At 44.6% G+C, this 22,679-nt stretch overlaps 1 long non-coding RNA gene across 1 annotated transcript; it reads right to left on the reverse strand.

Moving 5' to 3' along the window:
- Positions 1 to 12,280: 12,280 nt before the first annotated feature.
- Positions 12,281 to 21,894, reverse strand: LOC129145499 (uncharacterized). Its single transcript, XR_008551143.1, has 5 exons — positions 21,679 to 21,894; positions 21,460 to 21,547; positions 19,878 to 19,939; positions 13,372 to 13,512; positions 12,281 to 12,983 (listed from the first exon to the last, which is right to left on the reverse strand). It is a non-coding gene; the product is annotated as an uncharacterized LOC129145499 (long non-coding RNA).
- Between the last annotated feature and the right edge of the window lie 785 nt (positions 21,895 to 22,679).

Raw genomic sequence — 22,679 nt, forward strand, 5'->3', positions numbered from 1 at the left:
AGTGAAATAAATTAAAAAGTGAAAGATATCAGATGGTTTCATTCATCTGTGGAATATAAATGACCAGAAAACATACATGAGAAAAATACAAGAGGAGTAAACTGTGGACTTAGTGAAAGAATTTGTTACCAGAATGAACAGTGGGGAGGAAGAAAGGAATAGGGGAGGGAGGCAGATGGGGTACTGGCACGGGTGGTTTGGCCGAGGACAATTGGAACATGTGTGTATATTGAGGAATAAAAATGTAATCCCCAAATCAGAGTATATTAAAAATAAAATAAATTTAAAAGATAGAAAGAAAAATGAACAATTACATTCCAACAAATAGCATAACCTAGATGAAAAGGACAAATTCCTAGACACAAATAATTACAATGATTCAAGAATAAATAGGATATTTGACTAAGTCTATGATGAGAGATTCATTGACTAATCAAAATTCTTCCCCCAAAACCCCTAACACAAAAAGCCCTAAACAGGTGGCCTCTGTGGTGAATTCTATCAAAAATTTTTAGAAGAATTAACACCAATTGTTCACAAACTTATTCAAAAAATAGAAGGAACACTTCTGAAACTACCAGTGTTCACCAGTCTGGTTTCCCCTACCATGTATGATTGATCCTCGTTATCATGGATTCCGTATTTGCAAATTCATCTACTTGCTAACATTTATTTGTAACCCCCAAATCAATACTCACAACTGCTTTCACTATCATTCATGGACATGTGCAGGGCGGTGAAAAGTTAGAGTTGCTTGACACAAACATTCCCCCTGAGGTTAAAGAAGCCTATTACAGCACTCATAAACAAACGTCCTTTTGGGCGTCTCACAGATGGCTGTGACGTGCCTTGTGGAGAAAATACGTGTTAGATGAGCTTCTCTGAGGCATGAGTTACAGTGCCGTTGGCCATGAGTTCAAAGGTAATGAGTCAGCAGTATATATTAAACAAGGTATTTTTAATAGAGACACACATAGAATGCTACTAGAACTCTTGGGGCATTCATCACATGTGATGAGGCATATCGAGGTGTGAAGTTGTACTTTGAAAATTTATGTAGTATTATAAGCCAATGGTAAATCAATAACATGTAATAAAAAATTGATGTGACATGAACACATTATTTTTTTAAAGATTTATTTATTTACACGTACAAGAACTGGGGTATAGGCCAGAGGTGTGGGGAGTGAGAGGATTCACCAGAGACAGAGTGGGGAACTTAACAGGCGACTGACTAAAATACACTGCTGAGGGGAGCAGCGGGCGGGTCAGGAGAGGTCTGCTGCGCCATGTGGGTAGCTCCTTGGTTGGGGATTGAACTCGTGCTGCAGTGGCTGTGAATAGTTTCATAGGCTGCGTCTTAACCCCTTGCGCCACCAGGGAGGCCCCCATAAACACATTATTATTATTCATCAGTTAGTGAAAATATTATATGCAGAGGCTTGTAGGAACCTAGTCCTGGGTTTCCCCTACCAGCAATGGTATTTCCTAATTCAGTGATTGCAATGACTATTTAGGAAATAAGTACCACAAATAACAAGAATCAACTGTACCTCTGTACCCGCTGTAACAGATTGAAGTGCATGACTACAATATTTAAAACTCCTTCCATCAAAAGACTGTTTCCACATACTTTGCGTCTGGGTGGTCCGGTGACCAGACTTGAACAATAGAATATGGCGTAAGTGTTGTGCTATGTTCTAGAGCCTGACTCAAGAGATTTTGCAGTTTTAGCCTCTATCCTCTTAGAGCACAGTTGGTCCTGAGACCATCATGTAAGCCAGGTAAACCTGCTGGATCATGCAAAGACACATGGAGAAGTGAGGCCACCCAGCCAACAGCCAGTCCAACAGCAAGACACTGGGATGTCTAGGACTTAGGCCCAGCCAATCCTTCAACCACATATAACTGTATTAGAAAGCCCAGGCAAAACCAGCAAAGGAGTTGCCCAGATGACTCACAGACTCATAAGAAATTGTAAACTATTTTGTTGAAAGAAGAAGTTTGGAGTACTTCATCTTCCAGGAACCAATAACTCATATACCAGCTTTTGGAATTCATGTGGCCATGGGACCGAGTTTTGCAAATGAAATAGGACACATGTCACTTCCAGGTGGAGGCATTTCATCACTCTTCCTGTTCTTTCTCTCTTTGGCCATTGGGGAAGTGGGTGTTGATGAGGAAGAACCATGTGATCCCATGGAATGCTGGGTCAGCACGTGAGAACATTTGTGCTGAATAATTGCCCACACAGCAGATATGGTGTGAGCTATAAATAAGCTTTCTCTGCCTAAATCCTATCATTTTAGCCACAGGGAAAAGGCATTTAGGCTGATAGTTGCATACATAGTTGGTTGTCTGGATTAATTACAAATATTAAATAGCCCTTTTGAATCCATTCATTCTATATACACTTGTTGGTGTTCTTCCTGATCAATTGTACAGAAGACACTCTTGGGCCACGCTGGTGCTAATCTGATAGTCCTTTGGACAACAAAGAAATGATCCTGAACCAGGTCAGTAATAACACGCAAAGGAGAATAGAATACCGATCAGCTGACCTTCCTGTCTTTGCTGAGATGTGTCCCAATATCACAGTCAAGTTCACCTTACAGCTCAACTAGCTTGCAACAATTTTCTCATGTATCAAGTGAAATGAGAAGTAAAATGTGCCCTGAAATCTAAATGGCTGATTAAAAACAAGGGTCCTTAAATACAGATATATTATTGCCATTTAAGTCGTAGTTACCTTCTTTCTTTGATATGTTAATGTACTACATATGCATATATATGACTGTGGGTATCTCCTTTTTTATTTTTAACAGCACACACACAAATTCTAGTTCCCTGGGTAGGCAGGACCCTGCTTGGAGTCAGGTTTGCAAACTGGAGGATTGATGTGGTCTGAATGATTGTCTCCCCATGAAATTCATGTTAAATCCTAACACCCAAAATTATGCTAATCCGAGGTGGACGTTAGGGAGGTGATTATGTCATGAGGTTACAGCTCTTATTGATGCACTTAGTGCCAATATAAAAGAGACTCCAGAGAGAGTTCTTGCCCTTTTGTGGATACAAGAAGTCTGTGACCTGGAAGAGGGTCTGCATCCCACCAGGGTGGCACCCTGATCTCAGACTTCCAGCCTTCAGGGCTGTGAAAAATAAATTTCCATAGTTTATAAGCCACCCAGTCTGTGGTATTTTGTTATGGCAGTCAAGTGTTTGGTGTGTTTCTGCACAAAACACCCTGAGCTTGACAAGATGGAGCTGTGGTAAGGAGCAGGCAGCTCTTCACTGCTGGAAAGGTGGCCTGGGTTTGGGTCCCGCCATCACACACAGAGACAGACACAGGTTCCTAGGTAAGATGGGATAGGATTTAGGAGATTAAATAGTGCTTTGCAGATTTTAGATCCATTTGCACTAATGATTTCTGCCCTCATGCACACTGTGGTTAGTGCTGTTGGTGGCTTTGAATTGGTGTCACTCAACATTAGAATTGATGCCACCAGAAAGGCCAGGTGTTTCTCGTTTTATAATTCTTTTCACTGAGTGAACATTATTTACTCTTTTTTCTACAGCTCCTTTCTACAATAACAGCTCCTTCCTATGGCTACAGTCCCAGCATCCATAACACTACAATTCATTTTCCATAGCTGCTTGCTCCACAGTTTCCATGGTCTATAACAACCTACTACTTCCTTTCCCAGCTACTCCTTTTTCTACAGTTCTGAACCTTGTGAGCCAAAGTATGGGACACTGGCAAGGATTCAACTTGAGTCAAACCAGAAGAGATGGATTCAAATTTGAGTTGAGAGGGGATGCTCTGGAATAGACATAAAGGATGAATTCTTGGTAAACATTTATCTTCAGATGAGAACAAGGCCCTAATGGTGTAGAACAGCCACAGACCCTTCTTCTCTGATGAGATCTTCAGTGTGGGACCCACACAAGACTAGGAGTACTCAGGCTGCTCCTGTTTTCACCTCTTACCTAGCTGGTCACAAGCCACTTCTGCCATCACTGCCTATTCACCCTCCATGAACCCCAAAAGCACCAATTAGTAACATAAATTTGACCAAAGTGTTCATGGGAAGACATAAGGGTACGTGCCCAGGATTTTGTCACATTCCACTCCACTGGGCTTTTCTGCACTCTGAAGTTCCTCTCCCAATCTCCTTTTCCTCCTCCCTAGCCCCTGTTCACGGCACCCCCACCCCCAAGTGCCCTCTCAAAATCCCATCACCCTTGCAAGAGCTCCTCAGAAGAAACAGACACCAGCAGAACATTCAGTAAAATAAAAGACCCACAATTGCTCAGTTGGGTGAGCGTGTCCTTGGGGGTAGAGGCAGAGGGTGGGGCTCAGATACCTGCCTCACCATGGGAACCCCAGGTTGATTTGGGAGACACCCTGGGCCTTTCTTCTGCACTGAATTCTGGGTTAGGTCACAGCAGGGTCCTCAACCAGCTGGGAAATATTGGTTTTGGCCCTTAGTGAGAGCCAGGCAGGAAGCTGGCCACATGGCCTCAGGTTGCTCCCTCTGGGCTGCACGGTTCTGTGATGGACTTTCTTGGTGAGTTAAAGAAACTGTGACCAAGAACACAAGCACCTGTAAGAACCAGGACACTTTCCCTGGAGATGGAATTTCTTATGAACACCAAGAACATTGTGGGTGGAGACAAGCCAAAACAAATGGCACGTGTTTAATAGAAACCACTTGGAACTAGAAGACAGTTTTTCATTTTGCCTGGCCTCAGACTGACTGTTTGGGCCTTAGGCAAATCACACAGGTTTGTTTTTTGGAACTGCTGTTTCCATCATGGTAAAAACAGAGATGCCTTCCTTCCCTACCTTGTTGGAGTTGTTGGTGGTTAAAATGAGACCATGCAGAGCAAACGGTGCTTAGCCGGGGACACATTTAGCTGTAAAATGAATGAGTCGACCTGTGCTTATTTTCATCCTGAATGTAGAGACTGTAAGATACAGACCAGCTTTTCCCATGCAAGCTGTTATGGCTCCCGACAAGCTGGTACTCGCAGAGAGCTTACTCATTGTTTCAAAAGAAAGCTCCTTTTATTGTGAAATTGTGAAATCATTGCCCTAGCAAACCCTTTTAGCTAAAAGAGTAGGATTCCCTGAAATGTATGTCAGAATTCTCCCTAATAGCATGGGACAATGACCTTGAAGGAGCAAAAAGGTTGGGGACCAGAACTAGAGACATGCTAGAAACACAGCTGGGACCAGGTCAAAGAGGATCCAAGAAAGAATTGCTGGAAATGTCTCCAGCGAAGGTGGGTGGGGCTGCAGGAAGAGAGGAGAATATGAACAGCAGCCCCTGCTTTGTAAAGCACCCCAGAGTTGTAAAAGTGCTTATCTGTTAATTCATTGACTTCCCTCCTATGTTATATATATTGACGCTCATGAAATTGCCATATTGGTTCAGAGAGGTTAAGTGGCCTGCACAAGATCACACAGCAATATTGAGCATGGCAGAGAAGCAAGATGGGATAGTCTGTGAAGTGAGACCCCCAGAAATCTTCCCCTACAATTTCTCTGGGACTTTCCTTTTTCCTGCCATATGTTGCTAAAGACAGACACGAGTCTACGGATAGGAATAAGTTATAAATAGTATTTGGATATGCATAGGTCAACAGTTTCAGTGGGAAGGCAACAGAATAATTTCCTTTTTTAAAATCCCTAACCAATCGCAGTTTTATATGTCCCAAAGGACTCAGCCATGTGGGTCCTGTAGTTTTAGCTGCCAATCCTAGCCTCACTGGGTGAACACAGCTTCTGTATGTATTTCATCGTGTTGGACTCCAGGCCACATCTAAATGAGTACAATACAGGGTGTGGGGTCTGGCTTCCTCAGTGACTACCTGGAGACGAGCTAACAGCTCAGAACTGTGGTGGATAAAGTGCCATCTAGAGACAGCAAAAAGACAGGAAACAGCAAAGAGCCTGCAGAAAAAATCCCCTTTTCCTCCTCCCCAATACGTGGGGAATCCCCCTGGGCAGGCCTGGAAGATGTCCTGTGTGACTAAAGTCTGCATTTTCTCTGGAAGCCATGGCTGGCTCAGTGACCTGCCACTTTACCTGTTTTCCTTCCTTCCCTGCCTCACAGGCTGCCTTGTGAATGCTCCTCCCTGTGAAAGAGGAATACACAAACTTGGCCACGGATAATTTTTCCAGAGAGTTAAGACAACCACTTTGACCCAAATTCCCATTTCCTACCTTGTCAGTAGCAGGATCCAATAATCTCCATAAGATCTTTCCACTGCAGGCCTGGCACCTCTTCCTGTGGTGAGGCTTGGCTCTGTTTACAGGGCCGCCATTCTGTGCCAGGCTCGAAACCAGGTGCTTGAATGAACACAAAGCCAGCAGAAGGCAAGTTGCTTGGGTGAGCTTCTCAGGACAAAAGGGTTTTCTAAGTGTGTGCTTGGGTGTACACAGGGCTTTGGACTTAACACAAAAGGGACAAAACTCTGTAAGAGTAGCTCTAAGTTAAAACTAAAATTAAGGAGCCATTTATATTGGGAAATGATCCATATCTATAAAATGAGATTAACAGCCCCTACTTAATAATGAATAGATGGGGTGAGTCTTCCCTGGTGGCGCAGCGGTTGAGCGCTGGGCTGTGAAGCTGCCCGCAGCCTCTGCAGCGCCGGTTCGATCCCCGGCTGCCAACAAGGGCCCCACATGGTGCGCATACCTCTCCTGCCACCCGCTGCTCCCCTCAGCAGTGCACTTTGGTCCTTCTGCCTGTTGTGTTCCCTGCTCTGGCTCTGGTGAATTCTCTCACCCTCCCGCGCTTCTGACTGTACCCAGTGCTTGAATAAATAAACAAATACATAAATAAATCTTTAAAAAAAAAATAATGGATAGATGGAGAGGGGGAGTAGCTTTTATATTGTTATGTAACCACTAAAAACAAACAAACAAAAAGGGTACTGGGATCACAAAGTCCATGTAAAGTCACAGCATGTTTAAATCCTCTAGAAGAGGAGATTTCTGGAAAAGTCAGGGGCAGTCATTTTAACTAAGTGGGTTTAGGGTTTAGGGCTTAAAAGGCAGTCTTTGGGCTCAGCCATGGTTTCCTCTCTCTGTCCTCCTCCAGCAATCTGTCACACCTCAAGTTTGGTAACTTTATCAGGCAGGGGCCGTGGAGAGACTGCATTGAGGCCAGCGCACAGCTGTAACCTGAGCGTTCCCAGGGAGTGGCCCTGGCTCATCCCCAGGGTGAGAGCTGTTGTCAGCTCTGTAGAGCCAGCGGGATCCAGCAAGAGGAGAGGGAGTCGGCCCCCTCTGCTACATGTGTGAAGAGCCGCTTCCTTCCTGGAAAGGGAGGAACCCGCCAGGATACAGGCCAGGGAGCGGCCTCCCCCTGCAGCCTGCCTTCCTCCTCCATCCAGGGTTCCCCCAAGTCTGCTCCGTCCTGGAGCCTATCTCTCCCCCTTCCTCATGGTGGTGCCTGTGCCATCAGGCCTCTGCCTCCTCTCACCCATGACGCAAACTCACACCGACCTCCTAATCTCCAGCCTCAATTCCCTCTAATCTGGTCTTCCATTTGGTTGGAGAGTTCAACGCATTGGAATCACAGGGGTGGGACTTTCAAATGCACGTTCTCAGGCCCTGCCCTAGCCTAGTGAATGAGGCTATCCAGGTGGGACCAGGAGTCTATACGTCTATATATATTTTATTGCCGTAACATGGTTTACAACACTGTATACGATTTAGGGCCACAGGTTCACAACTCTTCAGATGTGTCACCACCAAAGCACCCACCCTCCTCCACAGTCCATTGGGCCCCCTCCCAGGAGTCTACTTTAATCCTCCCTGGGAGATTCTGCTGCAGGCTAAATCATCCTTTCCTTGCTGCTAGTCTGATCTCACAACCTTGGTTGAGGAGCTGGGCTGGGAATGGTGTGGAGGTGGGTGTATCTAGATTCGCCAGGTAAACCAAAGGACTGGTACCCCTAAAGTCTCCTTTCCAGGTACTGCCTGGCTTGGGAAAGATGTCTCCTTAAGAGAGGAGATGTGAAGCACAGCACTGTGAAGCTATCCACAGCCTCTGTAGCACAGAGTTCGACTCCCCCAGCCAGCCAGGGAGCAACCTACATGGCACAGCAGACCTCTCTTGTCATGCCCGCTGCTCCCCTCAGCAGTATATTTCAGTCAGTCTGCCTGTTCTGTTCCCCACTCTGTCTCTGGTGAATCCTCTCATCCCCCAGCACCTCTAGCCTGTACCCCAGCTCTTGTATGCATAAATAAATAAACAAGAAAGAGAGGAGATGTGACAAACTTGACTATATGAGGAGCCCAGACTAATGTAAAGGGCTATAAAAGAATGAGAAACGGTTTGGAGAGAGGGAGTTTTAAGTAAAATCTGGAAGAACCATTGCAATAAACTTTGTGTGTGTGCACGCAAACACACAGACACACACACACACACACACACACACACACGGACAGAAGCACTACTGGCAGCCCTGGCTCACCAAAGGGTGACCAAGGTCTGGTGAAGACTCCCTGGGTTTGTGGTTCCTTACTGGAGAATGTGAAGGCAGCTTGAAAGGGCAACAATGCCTGTAAAAGGACATAAAAAATTATCATTTTTTTTTAAATTCAAGTAGCATTGCATTAAAACATTGTGTAAAGTTTCAGGTGTGAATCATTAAAAATCACCGTCTGTATGGACAATATTAAGTTCACCATTAAACATGCAATTTTGCCCTTCACAGTACAACTGACTTTTCACCCAACTTACCTACCCTCCTCCCCCTTCCCTCTGGCTACCACTAATTGGTTTTATAGCACAAAAGTCTAATTTTATTTTATTTAGTTTGTGTCGTTTCCCATATGACTAAAATCATACAGTGTTTGTCTTTCTCTGGCTGCCTTATTTCACTAAACATAATACCTGCTAGGTCGATCCACACTGTTGCAAATGGCAAGTTATTTTCAGAGCTGAGTAGTATTCCATTGTACATATACACACCACATCTTTGTACATCTTCTTTAGCCAATCATCTGTTGATGGAGACTTGAGAAACATATTACTTTAAAATGAAAGTTTTCTACCCTTCTACACCCAACCTCTACCTATCAATTCATGTACATCAACCTTCTTCCCCAAAAGGACACCCTGATTTCTAGTCATTCCAAATCGAACCTCCACCCACTTTGTAGAGTTAGATTGCAACTTCTGCAAAAGGAAAATTTATGATTCAAGAACTCAAACCTTATCTAAGAAACAGAGAGCTGAATATTGAGGCAAGAGGGAAGCAATATAAACTTTTGTGAATTTTTATCATTCACTAAATAAAATAATGAGGACACCACGCCAAGTAAAGACAATGATATTTTGCTCATCTTTATTAAATTCCATTAGGACTTGTATAACTTTGCAGGATCTCCTTTCCTTATATGTAAAAAAAATCCTCATAAATTAATTTTGATTTCTTCATATGTGATCCACAGGGAGGCTCTGCCCTTGTTCATTTCCCTGTTTTCTTGTTTAACTACCACTCTGACTTTTTAAACTCAGAATTGTTTAGCTGTTGCACTGGTCACAGGCCCCGCAGCTGCAGTGTCACCTGGGGAAATGAGTAACTTGGATGTTTAGACAGAAAACATGCAGCTGTCCACTTGCCAGGTCACAGAGTCCTCTCTGGTGGAGAGCTCTGTGTCAGAGCTCAGGTCGTCGCTGCTTCCCTCCTCTCAGAATCCACCCATGTCCAGTTTCAAGGTCAGCGCCTACTTCCCTCTCTTATCTCTCTTCCATGCCTCCCTGGCTATCTGCTTTCCACCACTTTCCATCCCTAGGCTGCACGTGGTTGTTAGAACTCCCTCAGCTAGTAGCACTGGAATGGAAGGAAGAGCTGTGAGAACTGGGTTACCTCAGGATCTCAGGACTAGAGAGGTGGCCATTCCTCTCTCAGCCACTTACTGCTTCTCTGAGTCCTCCAAGTGGCAAAGGTTGAGAGAGAGGAGAGAGTCTCCCCTTCTAACCCCACAGAAGCATCCCACTGAACTACTTCAGCCCCCAGCCGGGTCACAGACCCATCCCCGCACTGCTGTCTGTGGGAAAAAGATGGACACTCTGATTATTCATTCTTGCCATTCACCGCCTCACTCCCATCTTCCTATAACTCCATCTGCACAGAGTACTCAGAGTGATATTTGAAAAATCTATATCAATTTTATTATATCACTACTTAAGTCCAGTGACTTCCCATGCCACTTAGAAAAGAATCCAAAAGTTTGGCCCTGGCCCCTGGCCTCTGTGGCTTCTTCCTCAAGCAGACACCCTATTTTCTCCGCTACAGTTCAGCTAAAGGGTACCTCTTGCTGATTCTCCTTTCAAGTGCTCTCCCCTGGCACTTCCCACAGCTGGCTCCTTCGCTGCTGAGATGTGATCTCACAGTAGTGTTCCCTAGTTACCTGGTTAATTAGCCATCCTGTCTCTCCATCATGCCCAATCATTCCTCACCTTGCTTTATTTTCTTCACAAATTAAACAGCCGCCTGCAACTCTCAATTATTTATCTGCTTATTTACAGACCATCTCCTCTGGCTCCAAGAAACAGGGACCTGCTCTCTTTGTTCATGGGTGTGTCCCTTGACCCAGTCCAGGGCCTGACACATATGAGTGCTCAACAGAAGTTTCCTGTGAACAAGTGAATGCAGACCTTGAGGGGAGGTGGCTTAGGGAGTCTGGCCATGGACGTGGCACACCTGCCCATAAGTGCCTAGATCATGAGCTAACCAGACCTCACTGCTCAGACTGATGAGCAGCGTGTCCTGGGGAAAGTGTGGGTGTCAGCCACTGATAGTGGGTATTCCCCTCTGTCACCTTTTCCAGTCTATCCCCTTCCACTTTCCTTGTGACTCCCATTCTCATTCAAACCTGCTTTTTCATCTTCCCAGTTTTATAACACTGGTCACATAGACTAAGTATGCCAACAATTTATTTACAGTTGAAAAAGTTACAGGATCTTAATCTGCTTTCTTATACACAGAGATAGCTTCCTTAGTTAATGTCAAAAGTTGGAGGTATTTCTTTTCTGTTGTTTATGAAGCTGCTCCACTTACTAATTAGATGAATTTGCCATTAAAGAGATTTTGTGAAATGATACAACACATTCAGATCATTCCTTTGGCTCAATAGCTTTTAAACCATGTAAAGTAAGAGGGTCAGAATAAATTCAGATACCCAATTTTCTTTGGCGCCTGAGTTCGTGTTTGTCTGTAATATCATGCACTTCACAACTGCCTTTCTACACACCAGGCTTGTAATTAAATGAACACTATTGCTACCATCCTCTGATAAATAAAAGGAGCATTGCCACATGAATGAGAAATGCCTTCTTGTTAATAGTGTCCTTGAGGTTTTGGTACTAAATCATCACTGACTTGTCATTGTTCAGGCATTATAAATAACATCTACAATCTGGGGATAGGGATGTCCTTCAAGCAGTCAGCTCCCATGTGTGGCCTGGATATTCCCTCAGATGGTTTGCCCCTCATCCCTATTATAATACATGGCAATAGTTAATGGATTAGAGTGATATTTCATATTGTCTTATTTTAGTGAAACCCACCAAATTCAGATTAGCTGGAAAGACGAAGTTGGTCTAACTTACTAAAATTAAAAAATTTGCGTTAAAAAAGTTCTAGATAAGAAAACTTAAATAAGGGACCAGGAAAAAGAATAACTATAAGAAAGTAAAAATCAAAATCAACAAACAACTATGAACCAGAGACTCTCTATGGGGGGTGGGGGGTGGGGAGAGGAGGGATTGGGGTCAAAATAAGGGGGTCGCAATTGTATGGGGAATATAAAAATTTTAAAAAATTATATAAAAAAAATGTTCTAGATAGTAAACTTCCTACAGGCCAAGAGCCTGCTGTCATTTGTTCTCCTTAGTATTTATCTGGATAATCTGGGCAAAGTACTGTGACTCTAAGTGCCTCAGTTTCCTCATCTGTCAAATGGCAAATGAGCCAGTACTTAATACTTCAGAGGCCACTTGTGAGAGCTGAAGGCTTGGCGAACGTTCAACCAAGGGCCTTGCAAGTAGTAAACACCTAACAGATGTTAGGCTTAAATGAACTAGGTAATTATTGCTTGATGAGGATGAAATGCAATTTGCTACCTTTTAACAACTCAAAATGCTCCCCAAGTCTTTCCAAGAAGAGATCTTGGTTCAGCTTCCTTCAAAGAAGGGATGACTCACTTACATAATGCACAGCACATTTGCATGCAACAATTATTGTGCTAGTCTTTTAAAGAGCTTATTTTATTCATTAAACCTAACAGTCCCCCTTGTGCTCTTGTTTGTCTTCTGAATTTTCTTTGTAAGTCTTTTCTTATAAGTAGTGGAGCGTGACAGTCTAGTCTGATCATGTATTTTACCAACATTTTAAATCAGTGGCATCCGAAAAAATGAAGTCATGCTGAATTTTAAATCAATAGAGCAACACACAGAGGGTTGCCACATTTGTTTTTGAGATGGAGTCTTGATATCTGCTCATTGCCAGTTGAATTTCTCTCCTAACCACCCCCTTGGTCTTAAATTCCTTTGTTGAACATTATTTCCAACTTGGAACAGTCTTTGAATTCATTACAGGAACTGTGGTTTTCACTTTATTTTTCTTCTCTTTCTTTTTTTAGTTGTATTATTTTTTATTGAAGTGACTCTGGTTTACAACACTATATGTGATCTGGGGTATAGCTTCACAGCTCTTCAAATGTTTGTTAATCACACCACACCCTTCACCAATGCACTAATATCACTTTGTTTTCCATCATACTTATTTAGGAAGTTCCTGTGGTTTTGTTTTGAAGCCTAGCAAGGTATTTCATTCATTTGGTAACTTGGCTCCAGATAGGCGATAGCAACAGCAGTATGAGAATTCAATAGAGCTGTGAGGGATTGCACTGGCCAAGACATCCCCCCAGGCTGTCTCAGACATCTGTGGGCCTGGAAAAAAAGAAAACCAATAGAAGCCCACATTCTTTAGACTGGGACGCCTCTCCCGCCCCTCCAAGTTGAAGACAGGTAACTTCTGCTCATTATGTCCCGCTATCTCTTTGCCTTTTAAGTTTCTTAGAGCAACATGGAAAAACTGGCTTAAATTAGAATTCTTGGCCTCCTTGGAACTCCACACTAGAATGTGGTGGCACAGGGAGATGGTCACTGGTGCTCAGCCTGCTGCCCAACCCTTTCTCTTCCCACCAGGCTTTAGCGCCATGACACACCACACATATAGCCAAGTGGATAGCCAGTTCTTTGTCCAAGCTTTGTCCATGGAATGGATTGAAACATGGCCTATCAGAAAGAGCAGACCCAAGAAGAGGGCCCTGGTTACCTGGAATGTTCTAGAAGAGAGGATGTGGACTCATTCTGTGAAAGTGCTGTGCCAGGGCCAGGATCCTCATGCCAGCATCCAAAGGCAGTGTTTATGAGGCATTATCATTCTTTTCATTGAAGATGAATCCCTGACCCCAAACTGGGTATTGGAGAAAGGAGTTGTTCATTCAAACACAAGAGAACATTATTTCATTGTGGTGGTGTAAGCTATACATTGGACACTTTAGATGAGGTTAAGGAAGGGAAAGAGCTTAAAATCCAGTGTTGCAGAGCTAAAAAGAAACTTCTCTGATGAGGAAATGCAAATGACTAACAGGCATATGAAAAAATGTTCAACATCACTTGTAATCAGGGAAATGCAAATCAAAACTACAATGACATCTCATTGTAGTGAGAATGACACATATTAAAAAAACTAGCAACAACAAATGTTGGCGAGGTTGTGGAGAAAAAGGAACTCTCCTGCACTGTTGGTGGGAGTGCAAACTGGTCCAACCACTATGGAGAGCTGTGTGGAGATTTCTTGACCTGCTAAACATAGAGCTTCCATATGATCCAGCAATTCCACTCCTAGGTATTTACCCAAAGGACACAGAAACATCAATTCCAAAGAGCACCTGCACCCCTATATTTATAGCAGCACTGTTTACAATAGCTAAGCTTTGGAAACAACCCAAATGCCCAAAAATAGATGACTGGATCAAGAAGATGTGGTACATATATACCATGGAATATTACTCAGCATTCAAAAAAGATAAACACATGCAATTTGCAGCAACATGGATGGAGCTGGAAGGGATCATGCTCAGAGAAATAAGCCAGAAAGAAAAAGAAAAATACCGGATGGTCTCACTCATAGCAGGAATCTAGGAAACTTAAATAAGGGACCAGGAAAAAGAATAACTATAAGAAAGAAAATATCAAAATCAACAAACAACTATGAACCAGAGACACTCTATGGGGGGTGGGGGCGGGGAAAAGAGGGCTTGGGGTCAAAATAAGGGGGTTATGATTGTATGGGGAATATAAAAATAAAATTTAAATTAAAAAAGTGAAAAAAAAAAAAGAAAAAAAGAAAAAAAAAATCCAGTGTTGCTACAAGAGCCTTCTTGGGGGAGCTAAAACCTGAATCAGGGCAGGGGATAAGCATCTGTGATATATTTTCTGAGAATTTAGAATGACTTTTTCACTGCCTGTTGTCAATCCCATCACACATTTTCTTGTTTTTTTTTTTTTTCTTTTCAGTTTTTTGTCTTCAAAACCACTCTGACAAGGGGCCTCCCCTGGTGGCACAGTGGCGAGGGTCCCACATGGCGCGCAGACCTCTCCTGCCGCCCGCTGCTCCCCTCAGCAGTGTACTTCAGTCCTTCTGCCTGCTCTGCTCCCCACTCTGGCTCTGGTGAATTCTCTCACCCTCCTGCGCTTCTGACTATACCCAGCGCTTGTATAAATAAATAAATCTTAAAAAAAAAAAAACACTCTGACAAGATCTCCATCTTCTGCCCATCTCCTTTTTTAATGTGGACCTCAAAATGAAGAAAACCACTTTAAAGTTCACGCTTCCACTTCTTGCCTCTGCTATGGGTGTTTGAATGATTCTAGAATGTTCAGATGAACTCTACCACATGTAGGGGTCAAGAAGGCTTCAGAGGGCCTCCCTGGTGGCGCAGTGGTTGAGCACCGGCTTGCGAAGCTGCCCGCAGCCTCTGCAGCGCCGGTTTGATCCCCGGATGCTCCCCGGCTACCGGGGGAGGGTCCCACATGGCGCGCAGACCTCTCCTGACGCCCGCCGCTCCCCTCAGCAGTGTATTTCGTCAGTCTGTCTGTTCTGCTCCCCGCTCTGGCTCTGGTGAATTCTCTCACCCTCCCATGCTTCTGACTGTACCCAGTGCTTGTATAAATAAATAAATAAATCTTTAAAAAAAAGAAGAAGAAGTCTTCAGAAACAAAATATTTTGTCTGTCACTGTATCTTCCCTACTCCCAAATAATTTTTGGATATTAGAGAACTTAATTGCTAACCATTATTTGCTTTCAAATCCATGACTGAGTAATCGTTGAATATTATTAACCGTTTCAAACTAGCTATCATTTTTGTTGCTTTAATAATTGAAACTTGAATAATTTCCCCACCTATGTACTAGTATTTTCACTTACCACTGCTTTCATTACAGTTCTATCCCCTGATTCCATTCCCCTCTTTCTTTCTTTTTTTTTTTTTAAAGATTTATTTATTATTTATACAATAGCTGGGGTACAGGCCAGAGGCATGGGAGGGTAAGAGGATTCACCAGAGACAGAGGGGGCCTCCCTGGTGGTGCAGCGGGTTGAGCACAGTGCTGTGACACTGTGCACGACCTCTGCAGCACGTGTTGGATTCCCAGGCAGCCAGGGAGATTCCCACATGGTGCAGCAGACCTCTCCTGTCTCGGCCGCTGCTCCCCTCAGCAGTGCTTTCGGTTTGTCTGCCTGTTCTGCTCCCCCTCTTTCTAATATTTATTCTTTAATAGTTCTTTCCGTGATGCTCCATGAATGGTAAATCTGTTCAGTCTTTTTCTTGTTAAATAAACTTATTTTACAATAAAAAAATTTTGTCTGAAATAGGCTGCTTTGGATTGTGTCTACATAACACAGGTGCTTTCTGCCTGGCTTCCGCATTTGACCTGGAAGTGTCCCTTCAGTAGTTTTCACTTTCTCTGATGCTCTAGTGGTGACTTCAGAGACAGATCCCGAGGCTCTGTGTAGCTGTCCAGGAGGTACGTGTTCTCCCCCTGGGCCAGCACTCGTCCTTGTAATATTTCAGCCTATATCTGTAGAGTTTATTCTTTATTTTAGGGCATGGGTGTGTGCCTGTAATTGTCCCTTTGTGAGGTCCTAGAACCTGGACCCTGGGCTCTGTGGGGTCTTTAGTTCCAGAATTAAAGCAGAGAAGGTAGAGACACAAATTTCTTTTATATATATATATATATAATTCTTACATCATTTTTCATTTTTGCACAATGTATGCATTTTCATCTTGGTTATATTCCCCATACAATTGCACTCCCCTTATTTTGACCCCAATCCCTCCTCTCCCCACTCCCCCCCCACCCCCCATAGTGTGTCTCTGGTTTATAGTTGCTTGTTGATTTTGATTTTTTCTTTATTATAGTTAGTTTTTTTTCCTGGTCCCTTACTTAGGTTTTCTAAATTCCTGCTGTGAGTGAGACCATCCGGTATTTTTCTTTTTCTTTCTGACTTATTTCACTGAGCATGATCCCTTCCAGCTCCATCCATGTTGCTGCAAATTGCATGAGTTTATATATATATTTTTTTTTAATAGAGGCATGTTTTATTTATTTGTTTGTTTGTTTGTTTGTTCATTTTGTTTATACATGCACTGGGCACAGTCAGAAGCGCGGGTGGGTGAGAGAATTCACCAGAGCCAGAGCGGGGAGCAGAGCAGGCAGAAGGACCGAGGTACACTGCTGAGGGGAGCAGCGGGCGGCAGGAGAGGTCTGCGCGCCATGTGGGACCCTCCTCCGGTGGCCGGGGAGCAGCCGGGGATCGAACCGGCGCCGCAGAGGTCGCCGGCAGCCTCGCAACCCAGCGCTCAACCGCTGCGCCACCGGGGAGGCCCATGAGTTTATATTTTTGATTGCTGAGTAATATTCCATTGTGTATATGTACCACATCTTCTTAATCCAATCATCTATTTTTGGGCATCTGGGTTGTTTCCATAGCTTAGCTATTGTAAATAGTGCTGCTATAAACATAGGGGTGCAGGTGCCCTTTTGAATTAAAGTTTCTGACACAAATTTCTTGAATCTTCAATGAAAACACTGAAGATCACTCTCCTGGCTTTTTGGCTAAGGAGCTATGATGAAGCAGAAATAATTTGAATGGTGAATTTGGCTTGATTCCTGAGCTTCTCTACCGTCCTTCACTGCACATGATTTAGTGAGGCCCTTGATCTTCTAAACACCCTGATGCCAGGTGCATGACACATTTAGTGGGGGATTCTTTCTGATTTGATGGTTAGCCCCCCTCAGGTTCGTTTCCCTCACCTGTAATGAGGCACTAACATGGACACCTGTCAAGAAGAAGGGGAAAATTAAAGATGTGGAAATGGCACACCTGGCACTTAGGTGTTCAAAGTAAGTCTGAAGAGTCAAGCCCAGAGGCTACAGGGAAGATCTGTGTGTGCCTTCAATTGGCCCTTTGTGAGAACTGTGGGGTCTCCAGACAGCCTATTGATGCCATAAAGCAAGCTCTCTGCTGTTAGCAAATAAAGATGAATTCTAGCACGTTCAGCACCTCAAAAAGAGAAGGAAACATGCTATGTCTTTCCTCAAGCCCCATTAAATATTGGAAAAGACATTACCAGATTTAACTTCAAAATATCACTGTTAGGAAGTGTATCCCAAGCCATCCAGAGGGTTCTAGATGCATCTGGAGCTCAGTTATGACCCTCCCCAAGTTCTCTACCTCCCATGAAACCCATCTGCCCTCACAGAGTTGTGAGAACGCTTGTTTTCTTTGAACACTTTGGAATGATTTCTCTCTTGATCCGACTCCACGTAATTGGGCAGCCGGTGTCTTGGGGACATGAAGTCAGAGGAAATTCTGAGCAAGGCCCTGTATTTGTAGGAGAGTAAAGAGACCATTTTCCATTTCTCACTTCTCTGTCAAAGCACAAAAACCACAGGGCTGTCTGGCCTAGTTACTGCTTTCTGTCTCTGAAGCCTTCCGGCGCCAGCACACAGCTTTCCACCTTATTAATGTTCTGGGATGTTCCCTTCCCCGTGCTGTGCCTCCATCCCAGGGGGTTATTAGAGGGCAGACACCATAAGGGAAAGTGTTGTTGACTCACTCTCACAAATATCACCCCTTGTATTATCAGAGCAATTATAAAATACTGCTGTTAAAAGTGCAATAATAAAATACCAACTGAAGTCTCTCAAGATAATTTATTTGTCTGCCAACCTTTTATTTTTATGATAGAAGGTTGAGCTCTGAGGGAAAATAAGCCCCAGAGAAGTATACTTGCTTTGAATTCTTCTATTAAATAAAAAAAAATTAGTCCTTCCTAATTTTTTTCTCAAATTTTTTTCTCTAATTCTATGAAGAGTATGAAGATTTAATAAAAGTGTGATTCAAGGCCTGGAGATCTGGAGCTCAGGAGACTGAGAATTGGGGGTGGCAGTGGTGAGGGTGGTTTAGGCTTCATCAGAATTCCTCCACTGAAAAAAAGATGAAGACTCTAAGAAAAGTCTCTTAGAGAAGACTCTAAAAGCCTAGCTTGAAAATGAAATTTTCATTTCTTTTTTTTTAAATTTTTTTTTAAATAGAGGCATGTTTTATTTATCTATTCATTTATTTGTTTGTTTGTTTTTGTTTATACATGCACTGGGTACAGTCAGAAGCGCGGGAGGGTGAGAGAATTCACCAGAGCCAGAGCGGGGAGCAGAGCAGGCAGAAGGACCGAAGTACACTGCTGAGGGGAGCAGCGGGTGGCAGGAGAGGTCTGCGCGCCATGCGGGACCCTCCTCTGGTGGCCGGGGAGCAGCCGGGGATCGAACCGGCGCTGCAGACTGCGGGCAGCTTCGCAACCCAGCGCTCAACCGCTGCGCCACCGGGGAGGCCCGAAATTTTCATTTCTTACAGATTTTATCCAACGCTGCACAACTGTTTGATGGCTCCTGAAAGTCCAGATTGTCACTAATGAAGAGCTTACCTCCTGAAACGATCAGGCTAATCATTTCAGAAAGGTCAGGAGAGAGAAAAAGGCAGGCATGGGAAAGCTGGAGAGGCTGAGGCTAGGGATGAAATGTTCCAGAAGTCTGAAACCACACCACAAGGGACCTTGCTCCGAAGGAAGGGAGGTGGGGCCAGCTGACTCCAACCTTCTCATCCTCACACAGTATCTCCTAAAAGCCCGGACCGATATTTCTCCAAGTGCAGCCTATCCACCAGACCTTAGACTTTCTCAGGGTGTTTGTTGAAAATGTCAATTCCCCAGCCCCATCCTTATCTTCCTGAATTAGAACTTTCAAAATTTAGAAGGTGGAATATACATTTGATACAAATAGTCCAAGGACACATTATTCCCTCCTGGGTTGCTCCCCAGCTCCCTCCTATAGACAATAAGCACTGACTGGGCTTCTGCCATTGTGTGGTGAGGCCTCCTCAGTGCTGTGTAAATGTGCCAAGAAAGTGGTCGTCTGCCCTTAGATGTCTATTCCCAACTGTTCATTGTTCCTCTCAGGTCCTGCCTCCTCTGACAGAGCCCATAGGGAGAGCCAAGCCTCACCTGTTTCTCTTCTCACAGGCAGAAAACCAAATTGAAATTGGGTAAATGGTTCCTTGTCCAGGTGTGGAAGAAAGGTCAAGCCAGAAGTAGGGGGAGAGTGCCAGTTCCCTCAAGAATCTGAGGAACTCAGAAGAGGCCAAGCCAGGGTAGTCACCCAGGTGTGGGAGGAAGTGCAGGCGGGGCCCCACTCCATCCCAGGAGACCTGGGCTTACCTGACAAGATGACTCGTCCAACTGTGGTCCACTTCTGTGCCCCCCAACTTCCACTTCTGCATCTGCACAAGAACCCCAAGATCAGTACTCAGCAGGCTGGATAACTATTAAACCAAGAAGCATGACCACAGGCCTGGCATTCACCTTTGATCACGGGCTTCCTCACTTGATCTGCGCAATCCCCCCTGCTCCCTTACCCCAGCACACTCACTCATCCCGGCTCCCATTCTGTATATATATATACACACGCACACACACACACACACACACACACACACATATATATATATATACACACACACACACATACATATATATATATATATACACACACATTTTTTTTTACATTATTTTTCACTTTTGCACAATGTACGCATTTTCATCTTGGTTATATTCCCCATACAATTCCCACCCCCCTTATTTTGACCCTAATCCCTCCTTCCCTCCCCCACTCCCCTGTAGTGTGTCTCTGGTTTATAGTTGCTTGTTGATTTTGATTTTTACTTTATTATAATTAGTCTTTTTCCTGGTCCCTTCTTTAGGTTTTCTAGATTCCTGCTCTGAGTGAGACCATCTGGTATTTTTCTTTTTCTTCTGGCTTATTTCTCTGAGCATGATCCCTTCCAGCTTCTTCCATGTTGCTGCAAATTGCACGAGTTTATCTTTTTGATTGCTGAGTAATATTCCATTGTGTATATGTACCACATCTTCTTGATCCAGTCATCTATTTTTGGGCATTTGGGTTGTTTCCAAAGCTTAGCTATTGTAAACAGTGCTGCTATAAACATAGGGGTGCAGGTGCTCTTTTGAATTAATGTTTCTGTGTCCTTTGGGTAAATACCTAGGAGTGGAATTGCTGGATCATATGGAAGCTCCATCTTTAGCAGGTTGAGGAATCTCCTCCAAAGAGAAAATGCAAATGGCCATGAAAAATGGCATGAAAAAATGTTCAGCATCACTTATAATCAGGGAAATGCAAATCAAAACTGCAATGAGATACCATTTTACACCAGTGAGAATGGCACATATTAAAAAAACTAGCAACAGCAAATGTTGCCATTCCTATAATCTGTGGCTAAGCCCAAGACCTTGGCGCCTCCTCTGTGACCTGAGAAACACCAAGAAGAAAAGTTACAAGGTGTTTATAGGACTGGGCCGGGAGAAGCCGTAGAGGGGAGGGGCGGGGTTCTGGGGTCTCTAACAGGCCCCCAGCTGTTACCAGGCCGCCTTCCTCACCGACTCCCCCATCGAGCAGACTCGGTGCGGCGCCCGCGCCACCCAGTGGGAGCAGCGGGAACTGCACGCCCCTGCGCCCCACCAGCTTCCAGCCAGGGCCCGAGGCAGACAATTGAAAACAAAGCATGGCGCCCAGTAAAAGCTCGTCTGAGGTTGCTATTATTCCTCTGCCAGAAACGAATCCACATTTAGCCAGAATGGTAGTAATGCCAACAGTGCTGACGAAAACAGTAGCATCTAGTAATTCGGTGGTTCTTTTAAATTTTCCCAAGCATCCCTGCTCCTAGCCAGGGGCCTGACTGGCTTACAGCCTCAGGCAGAATCTAGAGGTCAGCAGCACTGTCACCTTTCGGTGTCTTGAAATCCTGGACTAAACAGGACTTGGAAGCATTCCTTTCTTCACTGAGCTGCCCTTGCCTTTCATGCTTCAGTCCCTGAAAATGGACAGAAGATTCTCACAAAACCGCACCCCCCCATCCCCCCAACCCAGGTGGCTCTCCTGTGGTCTCTATGCTCTTTTCACCTTGAAAGTGAAAGGCTATTTTCTGTTGGTGACTTCTCCTACCTGTGGGAGCAGAGAAAGCTTGGAGAAGGGAAGGGAGGCTGGGGCGGCATTTTCCCCCTGCATAGGACCCTGCTTCAAGCTGGGTGGTGATAGAACACCTGAGTCCCCTGGGCTCGTCCTACAGCCCATCAGCCCTGGGCTCTGCCATCTGACCCCACCAGAGTAGGAAGGGGGCCAACAGAGCAGAACCCCTGAGGACTACGTAGTCCGCAACCCCCTCCTTCCTGAAGCCCGGTTAGGACACTCACTGACTGGGCCTCCCTCACCTGCAGAAAATCAGGTCATTGTGAAGAAGAGCGCGCGCGCGTGTGTGTGTGTGTGTGTGTGTGTGTGCACGCGCGCGCGCGCACGCACATGTTGGCCCACTCCAGATATCCCCATGGCCTCTCCAACAAGTCATGCAAGTCTGACCAAATCTCACCCCCTCAAAGGAATTTCCCCTCACCACCCTAGACAAATAGCCCTTGACACACCTCTTCCACACTGGCTCTATTGTAGATAGAGGGGACAACAGGATAAAGGAGGGAGCAAGTGACATTCAGAGCAAAGGGAGGAGGGGCAAAATGTGAGGTTGAGAAGTGGTCACTGCCAGAGCAGGTAGGGTCTTGTCAGCCTCAGTGAGGAGTGTGACTTACACCCTGAGTCTAAGAGGAGACAAGTGATCTGGTTTACATTTTATTTATTTTTAAAGATTTATTTATTTATGCATATAAGAACTGGGTTACAGGCCAGAGGTGCGGGGGGGTGAGAGGATTCACCAGAGACAGAGCAGGGAGCAGAACAGGTAGAAGGTCTGAAATACACTGCTGAGGGGAGCAGCGGGTGAGGCAGGAGAGGTCTGCTGCGCCATGTGGGTACCTCCCTGACTGGGGCTTGAACTCGTGCTGCAGCGGCTGCAAATAGCTTCACAGTGCTGTACTTAACCCCTTGTGCCACCAGAGAGGCCCTGGTTTGCATTTTAGCAAGATCACTCTGGCTGCTATCCGGAGGACTGGTGTGAG

This window comes from Talpa occidentalis, unplaced genomic scaffold, assembly GCF_014898055.3.
Source record: "Talpa occidentalis isolate TD23 unplaced genomic scaffold, MPIMG_talOcc4v2.1 talOcc4.12, whole genome shotgun sequence".
NCBI classification, from domain to species: Eukaryota; Metazoa; Chordata; class Mammalia; order Eulipotyphla; family Talpidae; genus Talpa; species Talpa occidentalis.